Source organism: Chiloscyllium punctatum, chromosome 18 (genome assembly GCF_047496795.1).
Source record: "Chiloscyllium punctatum isolate Juve2018m chromosome 18, sChiPun1.3, whole genome shotgun sequence".
In the NCBI taxonomy this organism is placed as follows: domain Eukaryota; kingdom Metazoa; phylum Chordata; class Chondrichthyes; order Orectolobiformes; family Hemiscylliidae; genus Chiloscyllium; species Chiloscyllium punctatum.
This window is the reverse complement of record NC_092756.1, coordinates 20,327,643-20,339,068: the sequence shown is the minus strand read 5'-3', so window position 1 is coordinate 20,339,068 and position 11,426 is coordinate 20,327,643. Positions and strand designations below refer to the sequence as shown.

At 45.0% G+C, this 11,426-nt stretch overlaps 1 non-coding gene across 1 annotated transcript; it reads left to right on the top strand.

Annotated features, from left to right (window-relative positions):
• Nucleotides 1–10,350: 10,350 nt before the first annotated feature.
• Nucleotides 10,351–10,432, top strand: trnas-gcu (transfer RNA serine (anticodon GCU)). Its single transcript has one exon. It is a non-coding gene; the product is annotated as a tRNA-Ser (tRNA).
• Nucleotides 10,433–11,426: the final 994 nt, after the last annotated feature.

Below are 11,426 nucleotides of genomic sequence, written 5' to 3'. Positions count from 1 at the left end.
TCTCAGCTGAGGCTTGAGGCCTAACATTGCCTGGGAGTCACAAAGGGAGGGAACCTGAGTGAAAGCAGCACAAAGCGGAAGAATATACATCAGCAACGAGGATCAAGGCTGACTAGGACTTGGAGTTGGGGAAACAGCAGAGCAGGAGGCATAAAATCAGCACTGAGCCACAGAGGGAGTGACTGTGTGAGGGAGAAACTTGGAGCAGAGGCTTGAGGCTAACTCACACCTGGGAGTTAGAGGCAGCAAAGTGGGAGGATATAAATCAGAACTGAGGATCGAGGCCTAATTGTGCCTGGGAGTCAAGAGACGGTGACGCTGTGAGGGAGTGGAGTGGAGTGGGAGCTGGTGGATTACACGTACCTGGGAATCAGAGTGACGGTGACCCTTTGAGGGAGCAGAGTGGATGGGAATTGGAGGATTACACGTACCCGGGAATCACAGAGACGGTGACCCTGTGACGGAGTGGAGTGGAGTGGGAGCTGGAGGAGTGCACGTACCTGGGAGTCACAGAGACGGTGACCCTTTGAGGGAGCAGAGTGGATGGGACTTGGAGGATTACACGTACCCGGGAATCACAGAGACGGTGACCCTGTGAAGGAGTGGAGTGGAGTGGGAGCTGGAGGAGTACACGTACCTGGGAGTCACAGAGACGGTGACCTTGGAAGGGAGCCGAGTGGATGGGACTTGGAGGATTACACGTACCTGGGAGTTATAGTGACTGTGACCCTGTGAGGGAGTAGGGTAGAGTGGGAGCTGGAGGATTACACGTCCCTGGGAGTCACAGAGACGGTGACCCTGGGAGGGAGCAGAGTGGAGTGGAGCTGGAGGATTACACGGACCTGGGAGTCACAGAGACGGTGACCCTGTGAGGGAGCAGAGTGGAGTGGGACCTGGGGGATTATACGTACCTGGGAGTCACAGAGATAACTTTCTGCTGCTGGGACCTGCCTGCACTGAGTTTGACAGAAGTGCAAGAGCCATCACAGAAAAGGCTGTAAGTTCATTGGCTGATAAATACACCGCTATAAGCAACTGTACGTTAATTGCTACAAGTTAGCAAATTTATTTTTTCAACTTCTGAAATCAGGGTTGAACACAGAAATAAGAGGGCGAAGTGCAATTCTGAGCTAGTATAGTAAATTTCCCTCAGTAAGCCACAGTTGAATAAGGGACTTTACCATATTGTTATTTCCCTGATGTTAACTTCATTCTAAGTAATTAGTTAAGTTCTCTCGACATGTTGCATTTCACGACATGGCAAGACATATTTGTCAGGTGGAAAATGTATTCTGTTACATTGGGAAGTCATAGCCCCTGCTGATGTCCTGGATGAACACTGGGTCTTTGAGCTCAGACAGTGACTAGAGACTGTGTTATGCTTGAGAGTTAGGGGGATAGCACACACACAGAGCAGATCACACTGCAGACATGACGGCCTGGAATACGGAAGGGAATAGGGGACTAGGCAGTTGAAGAGAAACAGTCAGGGAATCCAAAAATAGCCTGATGTGTCCTTCCCAATTAAGTTTCCCAGTTTGGAAGCTGATGTAGGTGTTGGCTGATCAGGTGAGTGTAGTCAGAGCCATGTCTGTGGTACCACAAGCAGCCTAAGTGTACAGGAGAGGAAGGAGGAGCAAAAGGCACTGGGGAGACAGGAAATTGAAGAAGATGTCAGCATGTATATAATTCCAGGATAGTGGGGTTACAAATGTCACTGTGTCTGCAGGACATTCGTCCGAGGGCCAGTGAGCAGTCAAATGTCATGTCCAAGTTGGTCGGAATGACCTGGGTAGGAAGGGTGAAGTGGTCTGGGCATCAGAATTTAGGGAGCTAGGTGGATGGTTACAAGCGGGACCTCAAATGTGGCAATCCCTGGAATACTCCCAGTGCCGTGTCCAAGTGAGAACAGAACTCGGAGTTTTAGGTCGATGACAGTGTGATAGGAATGATGATGCAGCAGGAAGGGTTTAAGATTTCTGGGAAATTGGGACTGGTTCTGGGGAAGGCAGCAACTGTACAAGCTGGATGGGCTAACGTGACAGAGCTGGGACTAAATGTCATATGGGGTGTGTGGAAGGGGGTGAAAATAACTTGGTGTGTGCTTAGGATCCAAAAAAGAATCGTAGAGGAACCTACCAGGATTCTCAAAATAATGGGAGATGCAGTTGGTACTAATTTACGGCAACAGGTTTATCAGTGGAAGATGGAGTAAGAAGGAAAGCCTTAATCTGAGGTACTCTGCATAGACATGAATACTCGGAGTGTGGGGAGTTCCAGATGCAGATTGGTGTGTGGAAATCTGATGGACTGATCACCGAGAGCTGGCTCAAGAATGGCAGGACTGGGTGCTAATAATTGCTGAGTATAAAGGATTCCAAAATGATAGAAGGGAAGGGAAAGAATGAAGGTCGAAGTATTGATTTAGATTAGCGTTAGTTAAGGAGTCCAAGAGACAGACGATCCGTCCAAGGACAGAATGAATTTGGCTGGAGCTACAGAACAAAAAGTGTACAATTACACTGTGAGGTACAGTCTGTCGGCCAGAAACCAATGAAATGATGGAGAAAATAAATATGCAGGGTCATTTCAGAGCGATGACAATACTCCAGATTAGTTCTACCGAGAAACTTAATTTATCCAGATATAGACAGAGATACTGGTGGTGAAGAGTCACGTGGGGCAAGTGTTCCAGGAATACATGGAAGAGAGCTCACTGCAGGAGTATGTGTCCAGCCCAGGAGAGCCCAAGAGACCTGCAATTTGGGAAAGAGGTGGTGCAAGTGGATCCACTGTCGGTAGGGGCTGGTTTTGGGGCACCGCGATCATTTTATTGTAAAGTTCAAGATGATGGTTGAGAACGTAATGCAATCATTGAGATGGAGAAACATTAGTTGATTGAGAGCAGCCTTCAATGGGGCAAGAATGAAGCTGGGAACTTTTCAATAAGGCCTGTGAAATGGTAACTTTAAATAGTGTGAACCCAGTCAGGTTGAGCTGGGATTGTGGAGATGGGGCTGCAGTGTGATCACGACTGAGAATAGCAAATTTACCAAATTTGTGGAAATCTAACACGCTTTTCATTGCACCACAAAGTTTGTGAATTTGAACCACACCAGAATTGGAGTTTAGTTCAGTTTACAGCTGAATCATTGATTGTTGTGCTGATTCATCACCAATTCCTGTCTTCTGGGGTTCTTGTCCCTGCAACTGACCAGAGGCAATTCCTTACCTTCTTGGTTGTGAGTTTTTACGGAATCATGATCAGACCAGAACCAGATGCTCACTCGCAAAACCTGCAAATTTCGTGCAGAAACCCATTGTCTCTAAACACATTTCCCTTCCAAATGCACAGAAATGTTCGATTGCTTAAATGTCTTTATCCCGTTCTGTGGCAGGATGTTACGGATGAGCTGGGTAAAGACATTGACGTGTTTGGTCAGCCATGATGATATCAAACGGTGTTTAGGACAGTGTTTGGAATAGCCTCCTCCTGTTCTTGTCTTTCTGTGCTGTTTCTTACAGAAGGTTTTCAAAATTAACCTGATGGGGGCAATGTGAATCTACACTACGGAATATCAAAGTCCTCCCCTTTACCCCACCGCTCTCACAGCCAGAACAAACAGCTCGTATTGCTGCTTTAGATCAGACAGCGAAGGATTCTCTCAGGTGCTCTGTCAGACTGCATGCTCCTTCACACAGGTTTCCAACTGGGTACATGGAGCAAGCAAACGTGTGGATATTGGGATTCAGGAACAGATTTCCGTTCTGCTGGGCTGCAGTTCTGGTCACGTGAATTTCTGTCATGCTGAGACTTTCTGTGTATTCTTCCTACTTTACGATTTTAACTGTAATTGATTTTTGTTATTGCATAATATTCTTACATCTTCAGTATTCATGCAAACTTTGCAACGTGTTCTTGGATGTAGGAATAGTGAAGATTATTACTGAACGCAAAATATTTCATGTTACCTGTATGAATTTTCAGAAGTAATTTGGTGAAGTTTCATTGATTCGAATTCTGTGCCGAATGAAGCCGATCGAAGGAAAAGCCCTGCGACAGCGGCAATGTAACATTGTCTGTAAGCAACGCAGGAACCAACAGAAACCCATTTTGCAATGTCGTGTATTTTTTTTCACATTTTTTGTGTCCCTTTTGTATCCTTTTCGTGAACCTGATGCTTCAATAATCACAGGTTCATGTCAGTTTCACCTTGTCTGCAATAGCTTTAATTTCAGAACCAGACAATTCAGGGAAATGAAGCAGGGTGAGTGACTGAGGTAACAGTGGGGAAGTACATCACCACCAAAGATCCCACAGTGTTGTGGTTCAGTTGTTAGTAGTGCTGCCTCAACAAGTTGTGAAATTCGATTCCAGCCTCGGTGGACTCTCTGTGTCGAGTTTGCACATTCTCCCGTGAATGTGTGGATTTTCTCCGGGTGTTCCAGTTTCCTCTCACAGTCCAAAGGTTGTGCAGGTCAGGTGAGTTTGTCATTCTAAATTGCCCATAGTACATTTCTCAGAGGGGAAATGTTTCTGGTTGGGTTACTCTTCGGAGGGTTGGTGTGTATATTTGGGTCCGAAGCATCTGTTTCCATATTGTAGGGAATATAATAATCACAGCAAAACTAGAGCAGTTGAGTTACAGTTCCCAAGGTACGTGAAGGTCACATGACAGGTTCGCTGTCTGCGGCTCCAGTCACGCAATTCGTCAGCGCCGAATACTCAAAGATGCATAACATGCCAAGGTTGTAAGTTCAATGCTTATCTAAAGATGCTGTTACTGATATTTACCAGGGATTATTGAAGCATCAGACTGAAGCGCAGTTGGAAACAATGTTGAGTAAAGTAGCATTTGCTTGGAAATTCCAGTTTCTGACGTGGGGAAATATTTTGCCTTTGTTAAATATGCCAATTATTAACAGAAAATCTGCAAATATTCCCCAGGTGAATATCCATCTATGTATAGAGAACCAGAGGTGAAGTTTTAGCATGATGACCTTACTAAAATTGCTGACCCAGCACTGGATTACATCCTGGGAAAGTCTGTATAAATCGTTTCACATCATTCAATTTCCAGCAAGCTGCACAGCTCATTCAATCAATCGAAAGTATTAGATTTAACTCCTTGTGGAGTTTGACTGTTGTCAGTAAACCTGGTAAAGGATCTGGGCAAGTAGTTTTGCTGTTGGGAGGAACAAAGGGTCCATCTGGAATAAGGTTGAGTCTTAACGCAGGATTTTTCAAGCGGAGATAAAAGAGTATTAAATGGACTCACTCCCCTTTCGGTTGATTATGACCAAATGTTCAAAACAATAGATAGCAATGACAATGATGTTTTACAACAACAAGCCAAATCTTGCTTACTAGAGTCACCACAGTATTACAGACCAGGTGAGGGAGGGACATGATGATCCTTGTGGAAACCTGAGACAGTGAGAGAATTAATCCCACGCTGTTGGTCTCATTTTTCTCATAAAGCAGTTAGTCAGTGGACTGAGCTTACTGACTTCCATTCAATGCAGAGCTAAACCAAACAGCTCAGTGCATTTACAGTAGTAAATATTTCATGTCGAATGAGTTGCTGCACCTTCCAACTCCACCAGCTCTTCTTATACTTAACATTTTCACTTGCAGGTGTTATGCAATTTCCTTCCTATTAATGTTAACCAATTCGAGAATGTTTTCATTTTGCATCTCCATCCAGGAAGTCCAGAATCACTGTCGCTGTTTAATTCTCCCTGTGGCTGCGTGGGTTTGCTCAGGGTGCTCTGGTTTCCTCACACAGTCCAAACATGTGCAGGTTAGGTGAATTAGCTGTGTTAAATTGCCCGTACTGTTAGGGGCAGGGGAAAATGTAGCTGAATAGGTCTGGGTGGATTGCACTTCAGCGGGTCGGTGTGGACTTGTTGCTCAACAGGGCCTGTTTCCAAACTATAAGTAATCTAATCTAATCGAAGGTAATCTAATATAATTCATTCCTTGTCTGCTTGCATTCGTTTTTCAAATATTCTTTAATCAGCTCGTAAAATGATTCTATTTCTCAAAATTCATCTCCGAATTCAATAACTCTCAGAATAAAAATACCTACTCCAAACTTCTTTCTCATGTCCCGATGGGTTTGAAGTTCTAACGTCTAGTTTCCACTCATCTAAATGACGGAATTTCCCTCGTGTTTACTCGTAACAACTTCACATCAGCTGGATAACCTCTCTTCCGACACAACTAAGTATTTCCTGATTTCTCCCGCATTATTCCTTATTCAATGCTACCATCACTATAAACCCCCTCTTTTCGTTTCTAGTGGCTTTATCTACCAGTAAACCTCATTTCCATCGTTTATAACGACATGGTAGCATGGCCGTGTCATTCCTAACGTCTTTATAGTCCAGGAAACACTGCCCGTGTCTTTCATCATGTCTTTATATCCCTGTATATTTCAACCTGAGAAAGGATGCTGGGTCCAATTCAATGAATGAAAACTCACCACTAAGCTATGCAAACTTATAACCGACACAGGAACGGTAGAAACAATTTCAATTACAGCTGAATCGATTGGTTGTAACAGAATCGGATCAAATCCTAGTCACATAAATGACTGTTGTTCTTATAGTTATTTGTTCTCTACGTGTGCTGAAGTAACACAGTGAGGGATCAATTACTATTGCCAGTCATACTTAAGCGGTTGGGTGTGAAATGCTGACGTTGTGAGATCAGAGAAGTCTGTATTGACATAGAACATTCACTGTTCGAATATCAGTCTTAGGAATAAGACAGAGAGCGATTTTGAACGAAATTTGAGCAGGGAAGTTTACTCCATGGCGTAACACCAATTTGTGTGGTTACTTTGTTGTTTACCTCATTTGTGTGTTTTGCCTCTTTGGGGATTTTGAAGTTATCCTCTCTATACAAAAGTTCCGTGCTTTTGCACCATTATACAAAAGATGCAGTACAATACCACCCAACGCTGTTTCGGTCAACTTGCACAGATATTGACCGCTGGAAACAGCACTGTGCACTCTTCTCGAGTCTGGAAAATAATTTGCTGCATTCCCGCTCTTATGGCTCTTTTCATTACATCGGTTTCTGTTCGTCAAGGAATCCAATTCAGCAGATCTTGTCACTGAGTCATTTCTTTGTATGTGTTCAGATCATGTGAGCAGAATATCACAGTCCATAACCCAGAAGTCAGACCATACTCAGGGAACCGTACTCTGCTCTTGATCATTTCATGAACATCAGGGAGAAATATCAATGCTCTTCAAAATTTAATAACCTGTTTTTCAGAAGCAAGATAATCAGTTCCAGGTTTCTGCTTTTGTTGTCACAAGGACCAAGATTGTAAATGCTGGAACCAGTTGAGACTGTCAGCTCTCCCACATCCATTTTCTCCCCAGGAAGTGTTCACTTGATGGTCTGAATTGGATTCTTCTAAAAAGAAGAATCTTTTTATCCATTGATTTCTGGTTTATGGGCCCACTAGGCTCCCTCTGGGCCTCTGTACATCGCGCTGACGACAGCATTTTCCCGCAGTCTTCCGTTTTTTTTGGAGAAAGTACCTTCGAGGATGACATCAAAAGATGTTCACTATTACTGTGTGATACTCCACCAATGGAGACAGCTCTATCAATGGAGGCAGCTCAGTCCGCTGGGATGGGATAATTTCTGCAGTGTGTCCTGCGGATCAGATACAGTGCACAGATCATACAGAGTGAGAGCGCTCGAAAAGGCCAATTGGTCACTCGTACCTGTGTCAGCTCGGGAGTTACAAAATATGGGTTAAAGCGGAAACACTGGGGATTGGATCATGTTTCAAGTGTTTACGTGAGGCAGGAAGCAGAAAAAGATACACTGTGAAGCGATTGCGATCTGACGACAGGAGCAACAAATAGGTTGTACAGCGCAGAGGAGAGCTTTGAAGTATTGAATTCTGATTGATGGGCCGATCATGCTTTCACTAGACCACGCTACTACAGTTGATAATATGTCAGTGTCTCTCGGAATTGTGATGTCACATGCAAATATCACCGTTACACCGCAGGAAATTCCTTTTTCCAATGTGACAACAGTCTGTATGTAAAATAGCTTAAATATTTAATTCTTTCTCATAAGTGATTCCACTCCATCTCAGTGTATTGTGTTGTGTTCTTTCCAATTTACCTGTTATTGTGCCTGCACTGAAGTTGATTTGCTCCTTCTGCATGTCTTTTACAGTCTGGGTGATATGATGCATCTGTACTGATCCACCTTCTGACAGAATTTTCCACTTCACTTCAGCCCGCCCTAACGTCGGTATCCGATACCATTCCCGTTGTCTGGGTGTTAAGTGCTCGTCTCAGATCCAGCCTGCCCTCACCCAAAATAACGCAAAACGCAGACACACTGTGATCAATGCAATCCAGGGACATCTTCACTCCGAGGTCATTGATTATTCCTTGCAGAAAGTTCGGACAGCAGATGCTAGAGATAAGAGTCTGGAGTGTGGTGCTGGAAAAGCACAGCAGGTCAGTCAGCATCTGATGAGCAGAAGAATCCACGTTTCAGGAATAAGCCCTTCAACAAGAATAAGGCTTGTGAGTCGGGACTGAGAGATAATTGGAAGGGATTTGGGGATGGGGTGATGGGGGAAAGCGGTGGTTGGATGAAGGTGAGGCAGAAGATGATAGTTCAGAAGGAGGAGTGATGTAATGGGTCCAGAGGGCGGTTCCAAGTTTGGGGCTTGGGACTTGGGGCAAGGGAAACGAGGAATCTGTTCAAGTCCACACTTATCCCGTGAGGTGACAGAGTCACAAGGCGCAATATATGGCTTTCGTCCTCCAGGTATTGGGTGGTCCTGGTTTTGCGCTGAAGGAGGCTCAGGACATGCACTTTTTGACGGAGTGGGAAGGGGGAGTTGAAGTGTTCAGTCACTGGACGGTGAAGTTGGTGGGTGTGGGTGTCCCAAAGATGTTCTCTGAAATGATCTGCAAGAAGGTTTCCTGTCTCCCTGCTGTCGAGGAGACCATTCTGGATTCAACAGATGCAGTAGGTGACATTGTGAGTTGTACAGGTGAATTTCTAACTGAAGTGGAAGGATCCCTTGGGGCCTTAGGTGGAGATGAGTGGAGTGGTATAGGAGCTGCTTTTACCCTTCCTGCGGTGGCAGGGAAAGATACCAGAGGTGGGGTGTGTGTTTATTGGGGGTTGGAGACCTGACTAGGGGTTCGTGTATGAAATGGTCTTTTCAGAATGCTGATAGGGGTGTGGAGGGAAATATATACCTGACAGTGGGGTCTGTATGGAGATTGCAGAAGTGGTAGAGTCTTATATGATTTATGCTGAGTTTGGTGGGGTGAAAGTTGAGGACCATGGGATTCTGTCCTTGTTGCGGGAGGGGTGGGGTTTAAGGGCGGTTGTGAGTGAAGTGGAGGAGATGCAGTGGCGGGCATCGTCAAACACGTGGGATGGAGACCAACTTGGACTTTCTGAGGTGGAATTGGTCATCCTGCGAAAAAATGCACGAGAGGCGGAGGAATTAGGAATAAGGGATTCTGTTTTTACATGAGGTGGGGTGGGAGGAGGTGTCGTATTATCAGCTGTGGGATTCGGTGGGGTTGTAATATATGTCTGTCATTGGTCATTCCATAAATGGAAGGGAGTTGCCAAGAAGATCCAGGTGAATTTGAGGTCGGGGTGAAAGGTGTCGGTTGGTGAACTGTTCAACCTCCTCGTGGGACCACGAAGTGACGCCCAACACATTCATCAATGTAGCAGAGGAACAAGTGGAGAGAGGTGCCAGAGTAACTGCGAAAGACGGATAATTCCACATATCTGACAAACAGGCAGGCAGGCATAGCTCGGTGACACGTGGGTGCACATGGCTACCCCTTTGGTTTGGAGGAAGTGGGAGGATTGGAAGGAAAGGTTGTTGAGGGTGAGGACCAGTTCAGCCAGCTGGATGAGGGTGTTGGTGGAAGGGTACTGGTTGGGATGGGGCGAGATGAAGAAACAGAGGGTTTGGAGACTTTCGTCATGGCAGATGGATGTGCAGAGGGACTGGATCTCCAAGGTGAAGATGACACGTTGTCGACCAGGGAAATAAAAGTCTTTAGTGAGATTAAGTACATAAGTGGTGTCACAAACGGAGGTGTGAATTTCCTGGACTGGGGAGACAGGAAGGTGTTGAGGTAGGAAGAGATGAGTTGGGTCAAACAGGCGCAGGAGGAGACAGCAGGTCTTAGGAAGGAGGGAGAATCGGGCAGTGTGGGGTTCAGAGACAATGAGGTTGAAGGCTGTGAATGGGAGATTCCCCAAAGGTGATGAGATTGTGATGGTCTGGGAGATTATGTCATACACTTTCATGCGTATGCGACGAGGTGGCCGAGAGGTTAAGGCGATGGACTGCTAATCCATTGTGTTTTGCACGCGTGGGTTCGAATCCCACTCTTGTCGCTATTTTCGGATTATCACACTGTCTTATTGGAATTGGAACTCCAATGGTTAGTTTATCTGCATCGACCAGATTATAAAATCTCCAAGAATAATTTGACACCGATGCCTGAACTTAACGAAATGTAGACTGAAATGGGATAATGAAAAGGAACGCGATTTTCTTTTCCAAGTCAAGTTGCTGTGAACGTTAATCTTATGAAAGAGATCCAGGGAAACCAAATAACGAGAGATGCGATGTACATCTTTAATGCTATGGGATTCTTAATGAGTGTTTGTCACATGAAATCTGAAGCAGGTTGGGAAGAAGTGATTCATCTTGGTGATATGAGCACAGAGAGACACTACAAAATAATAGAGATATTTCAAAAGGTGCAGGGGGTGGGTGTAGCGGCACAGAAAACTGGTTGTGAATGCACAGTAGAGAATTGCCGATGTGGGTGCAGTGATTGGCATGGACAGACTTACACATTGATCTCGCCCTTTCCCCCTTGCTCTTGCCATTGATTAAGGTTGGATATAAGACACAGATAAACACAAGATGTGGGAAGCAAGCTCCCTCTCGTTATGCACACACTGGATGCATCACATTGAACTATGAACAACTGGAGACGTCAGCATGTTAACTGCAGGAAGTGAACGTAAACTGTGGATCAATAACCACAGATTAATGCAGCATAAACATCTAAAGTGTCTTTAAACGAATGTCATTAACAGACGGTTCGTTCTAATACCTAACAAGGCTTTCATGGGAAACCAAGTCTCAAAAACTTGATTGTGTTTTTTGAAGATGTAACAAAGAAGATTGATGAGGGCAGAGTAGAAGATGTGATCTATATGGACTTCATGGAGGACTGATTAGGAAGGTTAGATCTCATGGAATAAAGGGAGAACCAACCACTTCGATACAGAACTCGCTCAAAGGTAGACGACTGAGGGGGCCAGTAGAGCGTTGTTTTTCAGACTGGAAGCCTGTGAACAGTGGAGTGCCACAGCG